Source organism: Bombina bombina, chromosome 5 (assembly GCF_027579735.1).
Source record: "Bombina bombina isolate aBomBom1 chromosome 5, aBomBom1.pri, whole genome shotgun sequence".
Classification (NCBI taxonomy): Eukaryota; Metazoa; Chordata; class Amphibia; order Anura; family Bombinatoridae; genus Bombina; species Bombina bombina.
The window spans coordinates 500,586,015-500,610,535 of record NC_069503.1 but is presented as its reverse complement, the minus strand read 5'-3'; the positions used below and the strand labels follow the sequence as shown (position 1 = coordinate 500,610,535).

General features: G+C 39.7%; 1 long non-coding RNA gene across 1 annotated transcript; it reads left to right on the top strand.

The window, feature by feature from the left end:
• Window positions 1-192: 192 nt before the first annotated feature.
• On the top strand, window positions 193-24,164 carry LOC128659395 (uncharacterized). Its single transcript, XR_008402358.1, has 2 exons — window positions 193-420; window positions 23,986-24,164. It is a non-coding gene; the product is annotated as an uncharacterized LOC128659395 (long non-coding RNA).
• The last annotated feature ends 357 nt before the right edge of the window (window positions 24,165-24,521 follow it).

Below are 24,521 nucleotides of genomic sequence, written 5' to 3'. Positions count from 1 at the left end.
TGTATATCTAGTATGTTCTGTATCATTATATTTAGTATGTTTATTCTGTATATGATATGTATGTTATGTATAATGTTTATTATTATAATTTCTAGTATGGTAACCATGAACACATTTTAAATTCGGCTGAAGTGTTGACGGACAGTGAGTGTAGTGTGCGGACTGCTCTCACTGTCTGTGATCATGGGAAGCTAATCAGATTGCAATCTGTTTGGTTATCTATTGTGCACAATATTTGGCTTAAATATGGGAAAGGCAACTTTAACTCTGTACTTTGTACACTGGGTGCATTTAGAGCATCAGGTTGTCTAGTTTCTTACACTCATTTTGTTTTCTGTGTGTATGTTTTGTTTTATATACAGATGTTCAAGCACTGGACAAAATGTCTACATGAAACATTTCTCCGTTACATCAGCCCAGGTAAAAATGAATGGCTGTGAAGATGTAGCATTTGCAACTTTCAATGCTTGCATTTTTGTGTCCCTGCATCTTAAAGGGATATGAAACTCATATGTTTTCTTTCATGATTCAGAGCATGTAACTTTCTAATTTACTCCTATTTTTTTTTTTTTTTTTGTTCTCTTGAAATGTTTATTTGAAAAAGCAGGAATAAAAGCTTAAGAGACGGACCATTTTTGGTTCAGCATCCTGGTGGGTAGCGCTTGCCGATTTATTGGCTACATTTAGCCACCAATCAGCCAGCGCTACCCAGAACGTTTTGGGTGTCATATCCCTTTAATGTTCTGCTTACTTGGTTTAGGAGAATAGTTACCAGACTGAACACAGCAGTGGAGGGTGCGTGCGTGCGTTCCTAAGTCTCAGTGTTATAGCAATCGCACTTAATGCTAAGTCACTAAGGGGACTAAAATTTACATGGTCCAGGTGGAAGGAATATCTCTATCTCCCTCCTCTATTTAAAGGGATAGAAAAGTCATAATTTAAACTTGCATGATTCAGAGAGCATTTAACACACTTCTAAATTCACTTAAATTTTCAAATGTGCTTCATTCTCTTGGTATCCCTTGTTGAAAAAGAATATGCACATATCCTACACTAAAGGGAGCTAGCTACTTACTGGTTCCTGCACACGTTTGTATCTTGTGATTGGCTAACAAGATGTGTTCAACTAGCTGCAGTAGTGCAATTCTGTTCCTTCAGCAAAGAATAACAAGAGAACAAAGCAGATTTGATACTAGAAGTAATAAGGAAAGTTGTTTTAAAATTGTACGTTCTATCCAAATCATGATAGAAAATATTTGGTTTTTTTTGTCACCTTTAAATATTGGAAGTGGACCCTGTGTTTGTTTTATATATTTTGGGGGGTAAAATGTGACAATTTCAACTTGTTTTGCTTTTGGCACCATCTTATAGGTTAATTAGTATAAATAAAGTGTAAATATTTTATATTTGCACTCGAACACCCTCTTTATAAATTGTACCTTTTTTTTTTTTTTTTTTCAAAATAAGCTTAAAGAATAAAGTTAGTTTTTAACCCCTTAACGACCAAGGACGTACGCCACACGTCCTCAAAAAAAATGCAGTTAATGACCGAGGACGTGTGGCGTACGTCCTTGGTCTGGAAAGCAGCTGGAAGCGATCCTGCTCGCTTCCAGCTGCTTTCCGGTTATTGCAGTGATGCCTCGATATGGAGGCATCCTGCAATAACCCCCCTTGGCCATCCGATGCAGAGAGAGCCACTCTGTGGCCCTCTCTGCACCGGACATCGATGGCCGGTATCGTTGGTGGGTGGGAGCTTACGTGGGAGGCGGGTGGGCGGCCATCGGTGCTCTATGTGGAGTGGAGGGGGGCGGGATCGGGGGCGGGAGCTACGGGGGCGCGCACGGGAGGTGGTGGGCGGGCGCGGGTGGGAACCGCTACACTACAGAAAAAAAAAAGTTAAAAGTTGAAAAAACAAACATACTAAAATGCAATCTAAGGGTCCTGGAAGGGGTTGGGGGTTGGTCTCGGTGGGGGGGGAAAGCTACACTACAGAAAAGGGAATTTTTTTTAAAAAAAGGCACATTTTGTTACAAAACTGGGTACTGGCAGACAGCTGCCAGTACCCAAGATGGCGCCCATTATTGCAGAGGGGAAGGGTTAGAGAGCAGTTTGGTGGGGGATCAGTGAGGTTGGGGTCTAAGGGGAGATCCTACACATCAGCATATGTAAATATGCTTTTTTTTTTTTTTTTTTTTTTTTTTAAAAAAGGGCCAAATACCTTTTATTTTAGTACTGGCAGAGTTTCTGCCAGTACTTAAGATGGCGGGGACAATTGTGGGGTGGGGGAGGGAAGAGAGCTGTTTGGGAGGGATCAGGGGGTCTGATGTTTCAGGTGGGAGGCTGAGTTCTACACTAAAGCTAAAATTAACCCTGCAAGCTCCCTACAAGCTACATAATTAACCCCTTCACTGCTAGCCATAATACACTTGTGATGCGCAGCGGCATTTAGAGGCCTTCTAATTACTAAAAAGCAATGCCAAAGCCATATATGTCTGCTATTTCTGAACAAAGGGGATCCCAGAGAAGCATTTACAACCATTTGTGCCATAATTGCAGAAGCTGTTTGTAAATAATTTCAGTGAGAAACCTAAAATTGAGAAAAAATTAACGTTTTTTTTTAATTTGATCGCATTTAGCGGTGAAATGGTGGCATGAAATATACCAAAATTGGCCTAGATCAATACTTGGGGTTGTCTACTACACTACACTAAAGCTAAAACTACCCCAAAAAGCTCCCTACATGCTCCCTAATTAACCCCTTCACTGCTGGGCATAATACACGTGTGGTGCGCAGTGGCATTTAGCGGCCTTCTAATTACCAAAAAGCAACACCAAAGTCATATATGTCTGCTATTTCTGAACAAAGGGGATCCCAGAGAAGAATTTACAACCATTTATGCCATAATTGCACAAGCTGTTTGTAAATAATTTAAGTTAGAAACCAAAAGTTTGTGAAAAAATTTGTGAAAAGTTAACGATTTTTTCTATTTGATTGCATTTGGCGGTGAAATGGTGGCATGAAATATACCAAAATGGGCCTAGATCAATACTTTGGGTTGTCTACTAAAAAAAAATATATACATGTCAAGGGATATTCAGAGATTCCTGAAAGATATCAGTGCTCTAATGTAACTATCGCTAATTTTGAAAAGAAATGGTTTGGAAATAGCAAAGTGCTACTTGTATTTATGGCCCTATAGTTTACAAAAAAAGCAAAGAACATGTAAACATTGGGTATTTCTAAACTCAGGACAAAATTTAGAAACTATTTAGCATGGGTGTTTTTTGGTGGTTGTAGATGTGTAACAGATTTTGGGGGTCAAAGTTAGAAAAAGTGTGTTTTTTTTTCCATTTTTTCCTCATATTTTATAATTTTTTTTATAGTAAATTATAAGATATGATGAAAATAATGGTATCTTTAGAAAGTCCATTTAATGGCGAGAAAAACGGTATATAATATGTGTGGGTACAGTAAATGAGTAAGAGGAAAATTACAGTTAAACACAAACATCGCAGAAATGCAAAAATAGCCTTGGTCCCAAACGGACAGAAAATGGAAAAGTGCTGTGGTCATTAAGGGGTTAAAGCTGCAAGTTTCACTACAGAAAGAAGTGGGGTTTTTTCTTCTTAAAAATCCCTTTTAATCTAGCAACTCTGGTATTTCAGTTTTCATGGACTGTAAAGTACACTGTTAGTGGTGTATTAAATCTACAGAAATGCTGGAATATCACAATGAAAGTAAGACGTTGCTGCATACATACATTAATAAAAAGCCTACTGCTTATTTATTAGGGATGGTTGAATATGTAAATTTCTGAATTCGAATGTTAGAAAGAATGTTGTACCGAAATTTGAATTACAAATCCGAATGTTGATAAGAACCAATATTCTTAGAAAATCTATAATGGAATGCTACAGTTTTCGGATATCAAGTTTCGAATTTGAATGTTTATAATTAGAATGTCCACATGTTAAAAAGAATGTTAATTCGAAATTTCAAAATACTATTCTGAAGTTCAATAGTTCATGTGGTAGGGAATCTAGTAAATTAATACATAATAGATACAAATATATCAATTCAAATGTTTCTATTTTGATCAAATATTGCATAATTTGAATATTACATTTAAGGAAGGCATTAGAAATACTATTACAAATATATAAATTTCAATTTTTCAAAACAAATATGTTTAAAGTAATCGTAAAATTCTAAACCGAACATTCGAAAATTGAATGTTAGAACGATAGGTAAACATTTGAAATTCGAACCAATGTGTTAAAATTAGTTTCATTTTTCGAATGTTGCGAAACATTCGCCCATCCCTATTTATGCAGGAGAGGGTTATTTTAAATACCACAATGGTGTCTGCATCTGACCTTTCTTGCGCAGTTCTGGACATTTTCTTAGTAATACATTTCACCATGAAACCTTTATCTAAACTTTTAGATGTGTTGGCAATGTTGCTTAAAGGACCACTCAATGCAGTAGAATTACACAATTAACAAGTACATAATAAAAAGACAATGCAATCGCACTTAATCTGAATTTCAAATAAGCAGTAGATTTTTCTCCCATTTTCTGGCCCCTTGTATCATGTGACCGACATCAGACAATCACAGACTAGTATATGTATACCCTGTGAGCTTCTGCACGTGCTCAGTAGGGGCTTGTTGCCCAGAAAGTGTGAATATAAAAGACTGCAAAATTTGATAACTTAAAATTCCATGCTCTTTCTGAATCATAAGTTTATTTCTTTCATGTAATTAGCAAGAGTCCATGAGCTAGTGACGTATGGGATGATATACATTCCTACCAGGAGGGGCAAAGTTTCCCAAACCTCAAAATGCCTATAAATACACCCCTCACCACACCCACAATTCGGTTTTACAAACTTTGCCTCCCATGGAGGTGGTGAAGTAAGTTTGTGCTAGATTCTACGTTGATATGCGCTTCACAGCAGGCTGGAGCCCGGTTTTCCTCTGTGTGCAGTGAATGTCAGAGGGATGTGAAGAGAGTATTGCCTATTTGAATTCAATGATCTCCTTCTATGGGGTCTATTTCATAGGTTCTCTGTTATCGGTCGTAGAGATTCATCTCTTTCCTCCCTTTTCAGATCGACGATATACTCTTATTTATATACCATTACCTCTGCTGATTTTCGTTTCAGTACTGGTTTGGCTTTCTACTATATGTAGATGAGTGTCCGGGGGTAAGTAAGTCTTATTTTGTGACACTCTCTAAGCTATGGTTGGGCACTTTTATATAAAGTTCTAAATATTTGTGTTTAAACATTTATTTGCCTTGATTCAGGATGTTCAACGTTCCTTATTTCAGACAGTCAGTTTGATATTTGGGATAATGCATATGAATAAATCAATTTTTTCTTACCTTAAAATTTGACTTTTTTTCCTGTGGGCTGTTAGGCTCGCGGGGGCTGAAAATGCTTCATTTTATTGCGTCATTCTTGGCGCGGACTTTCTTGGCGCAAAAATTTTCTTGTCATTTCCGGCGTCATACGTGTTGCCAGAAGTTGCGTCATCTTTTTGACGTTTTTGCGCCAAAAAATGTCGGCGTTACCGGATGTGGCGCCATTTTTGGCGCCAAAAGCATTTAGGCGCCAAATAATGTGGGCGGCTTTTTTGGCGCTAAAAAATTTGAGCGTCATTGTTGTCTCCACAATATTTGTCTCATTGTTTATTGCTTCTGGTTGCTAGAAGCTTGTTCATTGGCATTTTTTCCCATTCCTGAAACTGTCATTTAAGGAATCAATTTTGCTTTATATGTTGTTTTTTCTATTACATATTGCAAGATGTCTCAGATTGACCCTGAATCAGAAGCCACTTCTGGAAAAACGCTTAACTGAGTTTCAGTTCTACCAAAGCTAAGTTCATTTATTTTAAATGTTATAAATGTTTATCTTTAGCTATGGTTTGTAATAAGTTATTATGATATACTTTTACATGCAGAATCCATTAGTATTTATGCTTTATATATTGCCATTCTTACATCTTATGTACAAGAAATATTTAGAAATATTTTTCTGATTCTATTTTAAAGGCTTTGTCTGACTTCGTGCCTTCTAATAAAAATTTTTTAGGTCTTTATCACTTCTTTTTTAATTATTGGAGTTTCAAATGACCAACAACATACTGATTTATCCTTCTCTGATGTGTTTTTTCTCTTTCAGAATTTTCTTCATCAAATATTGACACTAACAAATATACTTTTTTATTATTTTTTTATTAAAGTACATTTGTTCTTTGTTGAAAAGGTGTTGATTATTTTGGATATTAAGGTAACTAGTTCTTTAAGACTAGCTGACACTATTTCTGCCTATTTATTCTTCTGTGTTTTCAGAGGTTTTCTTTCCAATTCCCCATACTAGGGAATGGAATAGGCTGAGAATTTTCTTTTATTCCTTCTTCAAAGGTTTTAAACTATATTCTTTGCCAGCAGTTAAATTCAATTTGGAGGGTTCTCCAATTTTTTGAGGGCTATCTCTACTCCTACTAATTATGCTATTGTTTCTATAGCAAAATAGTATTTATTTTCCTTTAGATGGTTGTATCTTGTTTATGGAAAATTATTTAGTTTCAGGAACTTTTCTTGGTCCTGTGATTTATTTGGATTTTACAATTGCTTCATTTTTGTTCTGTTTACTTTAAGATCAAGTATCAGATTATGATTTATTTTAGCATTGTTAAGGGACAACATTTACTAGACTAGGTGCTGTTGCATTTGTCTTGTTATTTTGCATTTATTGATTATGCAAGTCCACTGTATTGACTGTTCCTTTAAACTGAACTATCATGCTAATAATTTCATTTGTGTCTTCATTTTGTTAAATGTTTTCGCAAATGAGGGTTAATCTATGTCTTAAGCTATTTTAGCTAGAAGAATTTTGTGATTTTTATAAAATCCATATTTCTTTTGTTCTATGATAATCAATTATTTGTTTTATAATTGGATTCAATTCTTATCTGTTACTCTGGGCTTCAAGATTGAGTTCTAAGACTAAAACTTTAAGCTTATACTAGTTTGGTTGTTCTTATTAAGGAACGAATTCCTGAATTCTTTCCCAAGTAACATGTTTATAATTGGAAATGTTTCAGTTTGAAATCAGCTCCCTAATATTGCGATGTACGTGCCGTATTCCAGCTTGGCTGGTAAGGGGCAGGTTAAGACTTTTTTGAAATTTATTTGGTTCTATTCGGTCCAAATTTCTTTGATTTTATTCCAGTAAGGCTAACACTTTCTTTAAGTGTGTTTCGGTCCTATATATTTTGGGTACTGTTGAAGCATGGCTGGGCACCCATGGGGTTCAAGCGCTGCTCAGACCTGGAATCTTCTGGGGTATTTCTTCCAGTTCCATTTTTGGGAACTAGGTTTTGGAGTTTTATTCAAACTATTCTGCCTTTTGGTCAGTGATAGCATTATTTGTTTTCATTAGATACAATAAATGCATATTTTCATTTTTCTGTTTTCATTCAGATTATTTTCTGAGGATGCGGAATCTCATATGATTCACTTGCTCTTCAGGACATAGTTAGAGGATCTTTTTTTCAAAAGCTCTTGATTCCTCACACAAGGGTCACCTTTTTTAGGTTTCCATATATTCGTGTCTCTGTCTTTGTCTCTATCAGACAAGGGACAATTTTTATTGTGTTCAGTTTGTCGGTACCTTTAGTCTCTATTTCTTTCAGTTGCTATATATGCATAGAAGTTTTAGGTCTTATGGCCACAGCATTGGATTTAATTCCCTTTGCTCATTTTCAATAGAACCTTTTCAGTCTTTTATGCTGAATTATGCTGCAGGGATTCTAGGATTTCGCATTTTTAATCTTCGAATCCTAATATTTATCTCTCTTGATTTGGTGGTTAAGGTCACCATCATTTAGTTCTACATGTCTCTTCGTTTCTTTCAACCTGGACCATGATCTCTACAGATGCAAGTCTTTTTGGTTGGGAGGCTGTCTGAGGATCTCTGTCAGCACAAGGGGTTTGGAAATCTCAGGAGGCGAGATTACCATTTGATATTTTAGAACTCCGTGCTTTCTCAGAGTTTTTCAGTTTGTTTCTTTTTGAAGAAGAGACGTTTAATGTTTTTCAAACAATATCACTACTATGGTGTATGTCATTCATCAGAGTAGGACTATCAGTCCTTAGGTTGTGACAGAAGTGTCTCGGATATTAGCTTGGGCTAAATCCAGCTCCTATCTAAATTCTGTGGTTTTTATCCCAGGTATAGATATTTGGGAAGCGGATTATCTCTGTTAATCAAGCTTTTCTTCCGGGAGAATGGTCTCTCTTACCCAGATATGTTTTTTATCTCATCTGAATAGAGAACTTCCCAGGGGCCTATTAAGGTCCGGGAATCTTCAGGCGGAAGTAGTGTATGCATTGACATTTCTTTGGAATTATCTTTTTGCCTATTCTTTCCGCCTCTAGTTCTTCTTCCAAAATTCTTATGGAGTATTTGTTTGTTATGCTGGTAGCTCCAGCATGGCCTCTCAGGTTTTGGTATACGAATCTCATTCGGATGGCCAGTTGCCAACGTTGGACACCTCCGTTTAAACCAGACCTTTTCTTTCTCAAGGCCATTTTTTCCATCAGGATCTCAAATTATTAAATTTGAAGGGATGGAGTTTGAACGCTTGGTTTTTAGTCATAGAGGTTTTTCTGACTCATTGATTAATACTATGTTTCAGGCTCATAAATCTGTCTCTAGAAAGATTTATATTAAGTCTGGAGGACCTACTTTTCTTGGCATTCTTTTAAAATTCATAGAATTTTATTATTTTTTCAGGTTGGTTTGGATAAGGTTTTGTCTTCAGTTCTTTGTTAGGACAAATCTCTACTCTTTCTGTTCTTTTTTCACAGAAAGATTGCTAATCATCCTGATATTCATTGCGTTGTACAGGCTTTGGTCCATATCAAGCCTGTCATTAATTCAATCTCTCCTCTTTTGGAGTCTCAATTTGGTGCTGAGGGCTTTACAGGCTCCTCCATTTGAAACTATGCATTTTCTGAACATTAAATTGCTTTCTTGGAAAAGTATTGTTCCTTTTGGTTATTTCTTCTACTAGAAGAGTTTTTTAGTTATCTGCTCTTTTTTGTGAATATCCTTTTCTGATTTTTCATCAGGATAAGGCAGTGTTACTTCCTGATATTCATCATTTTTTTTTCAGGTTTTGTTTGGTATCAAACCTGTCATTAAGCCAATTTCTCCTCCTTGGAGTCTTAATTGGGTTCTGAAGGTATACGAGCATATGCTTGCTCTGCACATTCATTACTTTCATGGAAAGTATTGTTCTTTTTGGACATCTCTTCAGTTAAAACAGTTTTTGAATTATCTGTTTTTTCTTGTGAATCACCTTGTTCTGATTTTTCACCAGGATAAGGTGTTTTTTTGCTGTCCTCATTCAAATTTTCACCTAAGTTGTGAATTTTAACAACATTAATGGAGGAATTATTGTCTTTTCCTTGTGTCCTAATCCTAAGAATTCTTTGGTAAGATTCTTACATTCTTTAGGATGTGGTAAGAGTTTTGAAATATTATGTTGAAACTACTCAGATTTCAGACAGACTTCTAGTCTATTTGTTATCTTTTCTGGTTTTAGGAAAGTCAGAAGGCTTCTGCCATTTCTTTGGCATCTTGGTTAAGCTTTTGATTCATTATGCTTATTTGGAGTCGGATTATTCCCCGTCTCAGAGGATTACGGCTCATTCTACTAGGTCAGTTTCTACTTCCTGGGCTTTTTAAGAAAGAAGCTTCTGTTGATCAAATTTGCAAAGCAATGACTTGGTCTTCTTTGCATACTTTTACTAAATTCTACCATTTTGATGTTTTCTCTTCTTTAAAAGCAGTTTTTTGGTAGAATAGTACTTCAGGCAGCTGTTTCAGTTTGATTCTTCTGCTTATAATTATTAAAATTGAAACTTTTGATTTGGGTAGTGGATTATTTTTTCAGCGGAATTGGCTGTCTTTATTTTATCCCTCCCTCTCTAGTGACTCTTGCGTGGAAGTTCCACATCTTGGGTATTTATATCCCATACGTCACCTGCTCATGGACTCTTGCTAATTACATGAAAGAAAACATAATTTATGTAAGAACTTACCTGATAAATTCATTTCTTTCATATTGGCAAGAGTCCATGAGGCCCACCCTTTTTTTGTGGTGGTTATGATTTTTTTGTATAAAGCACAATTATTCCAATTCCTTATTTTTTTTATGCTTTCGCTCTTTTCTTATCACCCCACTTCTTGGCTATTCATTAAACTGAATTGTGGGTGTGGTGAGGGGTGTATTTATAGGCATTTTAAGGTTTGGGAAACTTTGCCCCTCCTGGTAGGAATGTATATCCCATACGTCACTAGTTCATGGACTGTTGCTAATATGAAAGAAATGAATTTATCAGGTAAGTTCTTACATAAATTATGTTTTTGACTTGAGTGCTCCTTTAATTCTGTATTAGAACGGTTTCAGATCTTAAGGAGTTGTACATTTAAAGAGAAGTAATATCCAAATGATGAATCATTTAAAAGTGATGAAGCAGATCTGTAAAAGGCTTAAAAGAAAATATACACATTAGTATCTCTGTAAAAAAATGAAACTGTTACCTCTCTTTTTTTAGCAAAAATATTCATCTTTAAATAACTTTCAAATTGACTTTATATTATACATTTCTCCTGTTAAGTGTAGTCAGTCCACGGGTCATCATTACTTCTGGGATATTAACTCCTCCCCAACAGGAAGTGCAAGAGGATCACCCAAGCAGAGCTGCTATATAGCTCCTCCCCTCTACGTCACACCCAGTCATTCTCTTGCACCCAACTAATAGATAGGATGTGTGAGAGGACTGTGGTGATTATACTTAGTTTTTATATCTTCAATCAAAAGTTTGTTATTTTAAAACAGCACCGGAGTGTGTTGTTCCTTCTCAGGTAGAATTTGAAGAAGAATCTACCTGAGTTTTTGGATGATTTTAGCCGGCGTAGCTAAAATTCATTTTGCTGTTCTCGGCCATTCTGAGGAGTGAGGTAAACTTCAGATCAGGGGACAGCGGGCAGGTTCACCTGCAAAGAGGTATGTTGCAGTATATTATTTTCTGAGGAATGGAATTGACTGAGAAAATACTGCCAATACCGATATAATGTAAGTTCAGCCTTAAATGCAGTAGTAGCAACTGGTATCAGGCTGTTTATGTATATATGTGTACACTTCAGTATTCTGGGGAATGGCACTTCTCTGGGTAATACTATATGCATATAATTTTTAGCCTAACTTGCAGTGGGAACGTCTAGCAACAGGCTGTTTAATGACATTTCATGTTATTTGATTTTAAACGTTTTTGCTGGCATGCTAAATTGTTTAATTATCTGAGGTACTGGGTGAAAAATTGTTTTTGGGCACTGTTTTTCCACTTGGCTGTCGTTTATTTTAATTTAAGACAGTTTACTGAACTTCCCTCACTGCTGTGGGTGAGGGGGAGGGGCCTATTTTGGCGCTTTTGACTGAATTTTTGATGCGTAGCAAAAGTCTGTTTCTCTTCCTGCATGATCCGGATCGTCTCTACAGAGCTCAAGGGTCTTCAAAAATTATTTTGAGGGAGGTAATCACTCACAGCAGACCTGTGAGATTGTGCTTTGACTGTGATAAAAAACGTTTATATTTTGTACATTTTTTTCTGCTATTAAGGGTTAGTTATCCATTGCTAATGGGGGCAATCCTTTGCTAAATTTATGCCTTTACCGGGAAAAATCTGATTTTTATAATTTTTCCGGTTCCTTATTATTAAACTGTCATAATTTTTTTCTGTGCTTCTTAAAGGCACAGTGCGTTTTCCATATTACTTGTAATTTGAGTGAAAAGTATTTCCAAGCTTGCTAGTTTAATTGCTAGTTTGTTAAACATGTCTGACTCAGAGGAATATCTCTGTGCTATATGTTCAAAAGCCAAGGTGGAGCCCAATAGAAATTTATGTACTAATTGCATTGATGCTACTTTGAATAAGAGTCATTCTGTACAAATTGAACATCATTCACCAAACAACGAGGGGGAAGTTATGCCGACTAACTTGCCTCACGTGTCAGTACCTGCATCTCCCGCTCGGGAGGTGCGTGATATTGTAACGCCGAGTACTTCAGGGCGGCCATTACAAATCACACTACAGGACATGGCTAATGTTATGACTGAAGTTTTGTCTAAATTACCAGAACTTAGAGGTAAGCGAGATCACTCTGGGGTGAGAACAGAGTGCGCTGATAATATTAGGGCCATGTCAGATACTGCATCACAATTTGCAGAACATGAGGACGGAGAGCTTCATTCTGCGGGTGACGGATCTGATCCAAATAAACTGGATTCAGACATTTCAAATTTTAAGTTTAAGCTGGAAAACCTCCGTGTATTACTAGGGGAGGTCTTAGCGGCTCTGAATGATTGATTGTAACACAGTTGCAATACCAGAGAAAATGTGTAGGTTGGATAAATATTTTGCGGTACCGTCGAGTACTGACGTTTTTCCAATACCTAAGAGACTTACTGAAATTGTTACTAAGGAGTGGGATAGACCCGGTGTGCCTTTCTCACCCCCTCCTATATTCAGAAAGATGTTTCCAATAGACGCCACCACACGGGACTTATGGCAAACGGTCCCTAAGGTGGAGGGAGCAGTTTCTACTTTAGCTAAGCGTACCACTATCCCGGTGGAGGATAGCTGCGCCTTTTCAGATCCAATGGATAAAAAGTTAGAGGGTTACCTTAAGAAAATGTTTGTTCAACAAGGTTTTATATTGCAACCCCTTGCATGCATTGCGCCTGTCACGGCTGCAGCAGCATTTTGGTTTGAGTCTCTGGAAGAGACCCTTGAATCAGCTCCATTAGATGAGATTACACACAAGCTTAAAACCCTTAAGCTAGCTAATTCATTTATTTCTGATGCCGTAGTACACTTAACTAAACTTACGGCTAAGAATTCCGGATTCGCCATTCAGGCACGCAGAGCGCTGTGGCTAAAATCCTGGTCAGCTGATGTTACTTCTAAATCTAAATTACTTAACATACCTTTCAAAGGGCAGACCTTATTCGGGCCCGGTTTGAAGGAAATTATCGCTGACATTACAGGAGGTAAAGGCCATGCCCTGCCTCAAGACAGAGCCAAACCTAGGGCTAGACAGTCTAATTTTCGTGCCTTTCGTAACTTCAAGGCAGGAGCAGCATCAACTTCCTCTGCACCTAAACAGGAAGGAGCTGTTGCTCGCTACAGACAAGGCTGGAAACCTAACCAGTCCTGGAACAAGGGCAAGCAGGCCAGAAAACCTGCTGCTGCCCCTAAGACAGCATGAAGTGAGGGCCCCCGATCCGGGAACGGATCTAGTGGGGGGCAGACTCTCTCTCTTCGCCCAGGCTTGGGCAAGAGATGTCCAGGATCCCTGGGCATTAGAGATCATATCTCAGGGATATCTTCTGGACTTCAAAGCCTCTCCCCCAAAAGGGAGATTTCATCTTTCAAGGTTGTCAACAAACCAGATAAAGAAAGAGGCGTTTCTACGCTGTGTACAAGATCTTTTACTAATGGGAGTGATCCATCCGGTTCCGCGGTCGGAACACGGACAAGGGTTTTACTCAAATCTGTTTGTGGTTCCCAAGAAAGAAGGAACCTTCAGACCAATCTTGGATTTAAAGATCCTAAACAAATTCCTAAGAGTTCCATCGTTCAAAATGGAAACTATTCGGACAATTTTACCCATGATCCAAAAGGGTCAGTACATGACCACAGTGGATTTAAAGGATGCCTACCTTCATATACCGATTCACAAAGATCATTACCGGTATCTAAGGTTTGCCTTCCTAGACAGGCATTACCAGTTTGTAGCTCTTCCATTCGGGTTGGCTACGGCTCCAAGAATCTTCACAAAGGTTCTGGGCTCTCTTCTGGCGGTGCTAAGACCGCGAGGAATTTCGGTGGCTCCGTACCTAGACAACATTCTGATACAAGCGTCAAGCTTTCAAACTGCCAGGTCTCATACAAAGTTAGTACTGGCATTTCTAAGGTCGCATGGGTGGAAGGTGAACGAAGAGAAGAGTTCTCTCTTACCACTCACAAGGGTTCCCTTCTTGGGGACTCTTATAGATTCTGTAGAAATGAAGATTTACCTGACAGAAGACAGGTTAACAAAGCTTCAAAATGCTTGCCGTGTCCTTCATTCCATTCAACACCCGTCAGTGGCTCAATGCATGGAGGTAATCGGCTTAATGGTAGCGGCAATGGACATAGTACCCTTTGCACGCCTACATCTCAGACCGCTGCAATTGTGCATGCTAAGTCAGTGGAATGGGGATTACTCAGATTTGTCCCCTACTCTGAATCTGGATCAAGAGACCAGAAATTCTCTTCTATGGTGGCTTTCTCGGCCACATCTGTCCAGGGGGATGCCATTCAGCAGACCAGATTGGACAATTGTAACAACAGACGCCAGCCTACTAGGTTGGGGCGCTGTCTGGAATTCCCTGAAGGCTCAGGGATCATGGACTCAGGAGGAGAGTCTCCTTCCAATAAACATTCTGGAATTGAGAGCAGTTCTCAATGCCCTTCTGGCTTGGCCTCAGTTAACAACTCGGGGGTTCATCAGGTTTCAGTCGGACAACATCACGACTGTAGCTTACATCAACCATCAAGGAGGGACAAGAAGCTCCCTAGCGATGATGGAAGTATCAAAGATAATTCGCTGGGCAGAGTCTCACTCTTGCCACCTGTCAGCGATCCACATTCCTGGAGTGGAGAACTGGGAGGCGGATTTCCTAAGTCGTCAGACTTTTCATCCGGGGGAGTGGGAACTTCATCCGGAGATCTTTGCCCAAATACTTCGATTTTGGGGCAAACCAGAGATAGATCTGATGGCGTCTTGCCAGAACGCCAAGCTTCCTTGTTACGGGTCCAGGTCCAGGGACCCGGGAGCAGTCCTGGTAGATGCTTTGACAGCACCTTGGACCTTCGGGATGGCCTATGTGTTTCCACCCTTCCCGATGCTTCCTCGATTGATTGCCAGGATCAAACAGGAGAGAGCATCGGTGATTCTGATAGCGCCTGCGTGGCCACGCAGGACCTGGTATGCAGATCTAGTGGACATGTCATCCTGTCCACCTTGGTCTCTGCCTCTGAGACAGGACCTTCTAATTCAGGGTCCTTTCAAACATCAAAATCTAATTTCCCTGAAGCTGACTGCTTGGAAATTGAACGCTTGATTTTATCAAAGCGTGGTTTTTCGGAGTCAGTTATTGATACCTTAATACAGGCTAGGAAGCCTGTTACCAGAAGGATTTACCATAAAATATGGCGTAAATACTTACATTGGTGCGAATCCAAGAGTTACTCATGGAGTAAGGTTAGGATTCCTAGGATATTGTCTTTTCTACAAGAAGGTTTAGAAAAGGGTTTATCTGCTAGTTCCTTAAAGGGACAGATCTCAGCTCTGTCCATTCTTTTACACAAGCGTCTGTCAGAAGTTCCAGACGTTCAGGCTTTTTGCCAGGCTTTGGCCAGGATTAAGCCTGTGTTTAAAACTGTTGCTCCACCATGGAGCTTAAATTTAGTTCTTAACGTTTTACAGGGTGTTCCGTTTGAACCCCTTCATTCCATTGATATCAAGCTGTTATCTTGGAAAGTTCTGTTTTTAATGGCTATTTCCTCAGCTCGAAGAGTCTCTGAGTTATCGGCCTTACATTGTGATTCTCCGTATCTGATTTTTCATTCAGATAAGGTAGTTCTGCGTACTAAACCTGGGTTTTTGCCTAAGGTTGTCACTAACAAGAATATCAATCAAGAGATTGTTGTGCCATCATTGTGTCCTAACCCTTCTTCAAAGAAGGAATAACTTCTGCACAATTTAGATGTAGTCCGTGCCCTGAAATTTTATTTGCAGGCAACTAAAGATTTTCGCCAAACTTCTTCCCTGTTTGTCGTTTATTCTGGACAGAGGAGAGGTCAAAAAGCTTCTGCTACCTCTCTCTCTTTTTGGCTTCGTAGCATAATACGTTTAGCCTATGAGACTGCTGGACAGCAGCCTCCTGAAAGAATTACAGCTCATTCCACTAGAGCTGTGGCTTCCACTTGGGCCTTTAAGAACGAGGCCTCTGTTGAACAGATTTGCAAGGCTGCAACTTGGTCTTCTCTTCATACTTTTTCCAAATTTTACAAATTTGACACTTTTGCTTCTTCGGAGGCTGTTTTTGGGAGAAAGGTTCTTCAGGCAGTGGTCCCTTCCGTATAAGATCCTGCCTGTCCCTCCCGTCATCCGTGTACTTTAGCTTTGGTATTGGTATCCCAGAAGTAATGATGACCCGTGGACTGACTACACTTAACAGGAGAAAACATAATTTATGCTTACCTGATAAATTCCTTTCTCCTGTAGTGTAGTCAGTCCACGGCCCGCCCTGTTTTTATGGCAGGTCTAAATTTTTAAATTATACTCCAGTCACCACTGCACCCTATAGTTTCTCCTTTCTCGTTTGGTTCTCGGTCGAATGACTGGGTGTGACGTAGAGGGGAGGAGCTATATAGCAGCTCTGCTTGGGTGATCCTCTTGCACTTCCTGTTGGGGAGGAGTTAATATCCCAGAAGTAATGATGACCCGTGGACTGACTACACTACAGGAGAAAGGAATTTATCAGGTAAGCATAAATTATGTTTTTGTGCTTCATTCTCTTGGTATCCTTTATTGAATGAACAGCAATGCAAAACTGGTAGCTAGCTCCCACACATTAGTAAGACGATAACAAGAACTATATGTACAGCCACCAATCAGCAGTTAAATCCCAGCTCCTGAGCATTCCTAGGTCTGAATCGTGAAAGGGGAAGAAAATGTGTTTCATGTTCCTTTTTATTGATAACTGCTAACAAATCAGTTAGCAATTCGTTATGCACCAAAATACTTTTTGTTTCATGGAGGAGTTGCTTTAGGGCTAAATAAGAATTTGTTGAGTAACGTCACTTTAACTGTGATACTAAAAAAACAATTTTAATTAATTGCACTCTAAAATAGCCATCCCATTAAAGTGATTGTAAATTTTTATGCTTAAGTGCCAGTTTTTTTAAAATTTGATTAAAAACAGGGGCACTTTAATTCATCAAAATTTACATTTCACTCCTGTTGTGAAAAAAAAAAGACAAAAAAAAAAAACTTACCGTAAGTTTTTTTTTTTTTTTCACAACAGGAGTGAAATGTAAATTTTGATGAATTAAAGTGCCCCTGTTTTTAATCAAATTTTTAAAAACAGGGCACTTTAGCATCAAAATTTACATTCACTTTAATAACTGCTGACAGTTCTACTTAATATGCAGCAATTTGTATGTCTCTAATTCAATTTAAAATTTTGTGAATGAGTTAGTTAACCTTTTTGAGGACCAGGAATTTCAGACAAAAACTTACCCAAAAGACCAGAGCATTTTGCTCCATTTAAAAAAAGGACTTTTTTTCTTTTTGCAGTGTAGGATGCACGCGTGCGCGCGCACACACACATCTCTATTACCGTCAAAATAGTATCCGCCATCTAGATATATATATATATTTCTTCTATAAGGTAAGACGAGTCCTCATCCTTTACTTGTGGGATATTATCCTTCCTAACAGGAAGTGGCAAAGAGCACCACAGTAGAGCTGTCTATATAGCTCCTCCATTAGCTCCACCCCAGTCATTCTCTTTGCCTACTCTAAGTACTAGGAAGGGTAAAGTAAAAGAGGTGATAAAATATTAGTTTTTAATTTCTTCAATCAAGAGTTTATTTTAAATGGTACCGGTGTGTACTATTTACTCTCAGGCATGGATGAAGACTGCTGCCTGGAGGATGATGATCTTAGCATTCGTAACTAAGGTCCATTACTGTTCCCACAGAGGCTGAGGAGTACAGGAAACTTCAGTGTAAGGAACGTTTTCATGCTATGCAGCAGTGAGGTATGTTCAGTCATATCTTTCTGGAGAGACACTGTATTTCAGAAAGGCTGACATTATACCCAGGAGGGTAAGGGTAAGCAGTAATCCTAGAGCTAAAAGAAGGGCATTACTTAGCTTGCATATGGGGCCAATTACATATATGGTTGACACTGAATTGCAAATGTTTGTGAGCAAACGTTTTTGTGGGCAATAACGTTTTGGGCAGACTTTATTAAGGGCACCATGCTTAACTTTAGGGTCTCAGAACCCACATGGCTAGTTATAACCACTCTGGTGCGGTTCTTTAAGGCTGTGGAGACATCGAGTGAGATGGGAGGGGCCTATTTTCGCGCCTCAGATGCGCAGTTAGTTTTATCAGCAAGCTCTAACTCCTGAGGGCCCTGGTGTATGTTTTGGGCCAAATCGAAGCTTTTACCCCACATTTTCGATCCCTGAGGGCAGGTAGGGAGGTGCTGAGTGTGTTTTTTTTTTCCGGATCTGGGCCAATTTTTGATCCGGTTTGCAAATTAAGGGGTTAATTGTTAACATTTCAAGATTGCAAAAATTTTTAACTACCTATATTGTGTCTACATACTAAATTTTGAAAAAATTGGTGCATGTTTTAGGCTGTTTTGCAGAACGTGTATGCTTTTTTTCTCTTAAAGGCGCAGTACCGTTTTTTAAGATTGTTTGTTTGTTTTTTTTCCACTAAATAAAGTGTTTTCATGCTTGTTTGTAGTCATTACTAGCCTGTTCAAAATGTCTGACGTTGAGGAAAGTCAATGTTCAATATGTTTAGAAGCCATTGTGGAACCTCCACTTAGAATGTGTCCCTCATGCACTAAAAGTTCAATAAATTGTAAAGAACATATTTTAGCTACTAAAAGTATGTCGCAGGATGATTCTCAGTCAGAAGATAATCGGGTTTTGCCATCTAATTCTCCCCAAGTGTCACAACCATTAACGCCCGCACAAGCGACGCCAAGTACTTCTAGTGCATCTAATTCTTTCACCCTGCAAGATATGGCCTCAGGTATGAATACTACCCTCAGAGGTTTTATCTAAGCTGCCTGGGTTGCAGGGGAAGCGCAGTAGGTCCGGTGTGAGAGTAAATGCTGAGCCCTCTGACGCTTTATTAGCCATATCTGATGTACCCTCACAATATTCTGAAGTGAGGGATTTGCTGGCTGAGGGAGAAATTTCTGATTTAGGAAATATGTTCCCTCACAGATTCAGATATGACGGCTTTTAAATTTAAACTAGAACACCTCCGCTTATTGCACAGGGAGGTTTTAGCGAGACTGGATGATTGTGACCCTATTGTAGTTCCAGAGAATTTGTGTAAAATGGACAGATTCCTAGAGGTTCCTGTCTACACTGATGTTTTTCCGGTCCCTAAGAGGATTTTGGAAATTGTTACTAAGGAGTGGGATAGACCAGGTATTCCGTACGCTCCCCCTCCTACTTTTAAGAAAATGTTTCCCATATTTGATGCCGTGCAGGACTTGTGGAGGGAGCTATTTCTACCCTGGCTAAGCGTACAACTATACCTATCGAGGACAGTTGTGCTTTCAAAGATCCTATGGATAAAAAAATAGAGGGTCTCCTAAAGAAAATATTTGTTCACCAAGGTTTTCTTCTCCAACCTGTAGTGTGCATTGTTCCTGTAACTACTGCAGCGTCCTTTTGGTTCGAGGCTCTGGAAGAGGCTCTTCAGGTTGAGACCCCATTAGATGATATTTTGGATAGAATTAGGGCTCTCAAGCTAGCTAATTCTTTCATTACAGATGCCGCTTTTCAATTGGCTAAATTAGTGGCGAAGAATTCAGGTTTTGCCATTTTAGCGTGTAGAGCGTTATGGCTTAAGTCCTGGTCTGCTGATATGCCATCAAAAGCTAAGCTTTTAGCCATCCCTTTCAAGGGTAAGACCTTATTCGGGCCTGAACTGAAAGAGATCATTTCAGACATCACTGGAGGAAAAGGCCATGCCCTTCCTCAGGATAAGACGAATAAGATGAGGACCAAACAAAATAATTTTTGTTCCTTTCGGAACTTCAAAGGTGGTCCCTCTACCTCTTCCCCAGCAAGAGGGGAATTTTGCTCAATCCAAGTCAGTCTGGAGACCTAACCAGACTTGGCAGACTGTAGCAGCACGAAACATGTTGGATTGTATGATATTGAGCTGCTAGGCTGACGTGCTTAAGGCTGTGATATTGTACATGATTTTCTGTGACCATTCACAGTACACTTTTTTTATGGATATCAATAAAGATACTTCTTAAATTTACTCTCTTGGACCATTTCCTGCTGGATCCTTTCCACCTGTGTGGAAGCATTTGCTTGGAACAAGGGTAAACAGGCCAAGAAGCCCGCTGCTGCCACCAAGACAGCATGAAGGGGTAGCCCCCGATTGGGGACCGGATCTAGTAGGGGGCAGACTTTCTCTTTCACTCAGGCTTGGGCAAGAGACGTTCAGGACTCCTGGGCTTTAGAAATAGTAACCCAGGGGTATCTTCTAGATTTCAAAGATTCTCCCCCAAGGGGGAGATTCCATCTTTCTCAATTGTCTGTAAACCAGACAAAAAGAGAGGCGTTCTTACGCTGTGTAGAAGACCTATATACCGTGGGAGTGATCTGCCCAGTTCCGAAAACAGAACAGGGGCAAGGGTTCTACTCCAATCTGTTTGTGGTTCCCAAAAAAGAGGGAACCTTCAGACCAATTTTGGATCTCAAGATCCTAAACAAATTCCTCCTTCAAGATGGAGACCATTCGGACTATTTTGCCAATGATCCAGGAGGGTCAATATATGACCACCGTGGACTTAAAGGATGCGTATCTGCACATTCCTATCCACAAAGATCATCACCAGTTCCTCGGGTTCGCCTTTCTGGACAAGCATTACCAGTTTGTGGCTCTTCCCTTCGGGTTGGCCACAGCTCCCAGAATTTTCACAAAGGTGCTAGGGTCCCTTCTGGCGGTTCTCATAGCTGTGGCGCCTTATCTGGACGATATCTTAATCCAGGCGTCAACTTTCTAACTAGCCAAGTCTCACACGGGTATCGTGGTGGCTTTTCTAAGATCTCACGGGTGGAAGGTGAACATACAAAAGAGTTCACTTATCCCTCTCACAAGAGTTCCTTTCCTGGGAACTCTGAAAGATTCGGTGGACATGAACATTTTTCTGACGGAGGTCAGGAAATCAAAAATTGTATCCATCTGCCGAGCTCTTGATTCCATTCCTCGCCTGTCAGTGGCTCAGTGTATGGAGGTAATCGGCTTAATGGTAGCTGCAATGGACATAGTTCCGTTTGCTCGCTTGCATCTCAGACCACTGCAACTTTGCATGCTCAAACAGTGGAATGGGGATTATGCAGATTTATCTCCTCAGATAAATCTGGACCAAGAGACCAGAGACTCTATTCTTTGGTGGTTGTCACAGGATCATCTGTCCAAGGGAATGTGTTTCCGCAGGCCAGCGTGGGTTATAGTGACGACGGATGCCAGCCTATTGGGCTGGGGTGCAGTCTGGAATTCCCTGAAAGCACAGGGATTGTGGACTCAGGAGGAGGCTCTCCTCCCGATAAATATTATAGAACTGAGAGCGATATTCAACGCGCTTCAGGCGTGGCCTCAGCTGGCGTCGGCCAGATTCATAAGATTCCAGTCGCACAATATCACGACTGTAGCATATATCAATCATCAGGGGGGAACAAAGAGGTTACCAAAATAATTCAATGGGCAGAGACTCACTCTTGCCATCTATCGGCAATCTATAGCCCAGGAGTGGAGAACTGGGAAGCGGATTTTCTAAGTCGTCAGACTTTTCATCCGGGGGGAGTGGGAACTCCATCCGGAGGTGTTTGCACAATTGATTCAGCAATGGGGCACACCAGAATTGGATCTGATGGTGTCTCATCAGAATGCCAAACTTCCTCGATAAGGGTCCAGGTCAAGGGATCCTCAGGCAGTACTGATAGATGCTCTGGCAGTACTCTGGTCGTTCAACCTGGCTTATGTGTTTCCACCATTTCCTCTCCTTCCTCGTTTGACTGCCAGAATCAAACAGGAGAGAGCTTCAGTGATTTTGATAGCACATGCGTGGCCACGCAGGACTTGGTATGCAGACCTGGTGGACATGTCATGTCTTCCACCATGGACTCTGCCAGTGAGACAGGACCTTCTGATTCAAGGTCCGTTCCAGCATCCAAATCTAGTTTCTCTGCGACTGAGTGCTTGGAGATTGATCGTTTGATCTTATCCAAGCGGGGGTTCTCTGAGTCGGCCATAGATACCTTGATTCGGGCTCGAAAGCCTGTCACCAGGAACATTTTTCATAAGATATGGCGTAAATATCTTTTATTGGTGCGAATCCAAAGGCTACTCATGGAGTAAGATCAGGATTCCTAGGATTTTGTCCTTTCCCCAAGAAGGATTGGAGAAGGGGCTATCAGCTAGTTCCTTAAAGGGACAGATATCTGCTTTTGCAATTTTACTGCACAAGCGTCTGGCAGATGTTCCAGACGTTCAGTCGTTTTGTCAGGCTTTAGTTAGAATCAAGCCTGTGTTTAAACCTGTTGCTCCGCCATGGAGTTTGAATTTAGTTCTTAAAGTTCTTCAAGGGGTTCCGTTTGAACCTATGCATTCCATAGATATTAAGCTTCTATCTTGGAAAGTTCTGTTTTTAGTTGCTATCTCTTCGGCTCAAAGAGTTTCTGAACTATCTGCATTGCAATGCAACTCGCCTTATCTTGTTTTCCATGCTGATAAGGTGGTTTTGCGTACCAAACCTGTATTCCTTCCTAGGTTGTTGCTAATAAGAAAATTAATCAGGAAATTGTTGTTCCTTCTCTGTGTCCTAATCCTTCCTCTAAGAAGGAGCGTCTATTGCAGAACTTGGACGTGGTTCGTGCTTTAAAGTTTTACTTGCAAGCGACCAAAGATTTCTATCAAACATCTTCTTTGTTTGTTGTCTATTCTGGAAAACGTAGAGGTCAAAAAGCTACGGCTACCTCTCGCCTTTTGGCTGAAAAGCATCATCCGTTTGGCATACGAGACTGCTGGACAGCAGCATCCTGAAAGAATTACAGCTCACTCTACTAGAGCGGTGGCTTCCACATGGGCTTTTAAAAATGATGTTTCTGTTGAACAGATTTGTAAGGCTGCGACTTGGTCTTCGCTTCATACCTTTTCCAAATTTTCCAAATTTGATATCTTTGCTTCTTCGGAGGCTATTTTTGGGAGAAAAGTTCTTCAAGCAGTGGTTTAACCATCTGTCTTGTCCCTCCCGTTCATCCGTGTCCCGTAGCTTTGGTATTGTATCCCACAAGTAAAGGATGAATCCGTGGACTCGTCTTACCTTTATAGAAGGAAAGGAAATTGATGTTTACCTGATAAATTAATTTCTTCTATGGTAAGACGAGTCCACGGCCCTCCCAGTCAATTTAAGACGGATTATATTTTTTTTTTATTTAAACTGTCACCTCTGCACCTTGTAGTTTCTCCTTTTTCTTCCTGTACCTTCGGTCGAATGACTGGGGGGTGGAGCTAAGGGAGGAGCTATATAGACAGCTCTGCTGTGGTGCTCTTTGCCACTTCCTGTTAGGAAGGATAATATCCCACAAGTAAAGGATGAATCCGTGGACTCGTCTTACCATAGAAGAAATTAATTTATCAGGTACGCATAAATTTACTTTTTTTTTTTTTTTTTTTTTTTTTTAAACAAGCCTTTTCTCTAGTGGGACATGCAATCCAGCCACTGTCAGTGAGACTGCTGCAGAAAGAGCCCAGGACAGCAGCGTCCTTAAGGGCTAAACAACTAGCGCCATACAGGGGATGGCGCTGTTCGTTAAAGGGTTTAAAAGAAAAAAAATGCCAATTGCTGAATAAGTTGATACCCATTGTAGGTGTTCCCTGAATTACAACCCATTTAAATGGATCCTGTTGAGGAGAAAAGTGTACACCATTTCTACTGTATGCTATGCTTTAGGGTTTGTAGGAGGAACTTGAAATTTTGTTCTGTATTCTCATTTTTTTTTATTTTTATTTTGCAGGTGTTTTCCAGTTGGAGTACGTGTGTGTGTTTTGTGTAACTGCTGCTCTCATAACTCGGTGTACCCGTGGAAAGGGATTGTCCTTGGTGTTCCTGTTTGAACTATAAACCTGGCTATTTAATACAATGCTATTAAAGAGTTTGATATCTGTTCTATTAATAAAGTTGTGACTGATCTTACATTGTGTTTATAGTTTTTTTTTATTGATATGGGTATGCATTAAAGAGATGATAAATCCTACTGTTTATGAAACGCTAGAATTTACCATCACATAAAATAAAACTTCGCCACCGGCTCAGTGCTAACCTAAACGCCTCCTGCCATCCACAACACAGCTCTGTTTTTCAATATCACAACTATTGACTAAGGTGGAAACGTTCTCATTGAAAAAAAAGTTGTGCCGTGGGTGCTTAGGTTAGCACTGAAGCTGTGGTGAAATGAAATAAAGGTGCCTATTCATCAGTGTTTGTTTTTTTTAACTGATGAATGAAGGTCGCCTTTATTTTTAGTGATGGTAATTCCTATATTACTTTTTT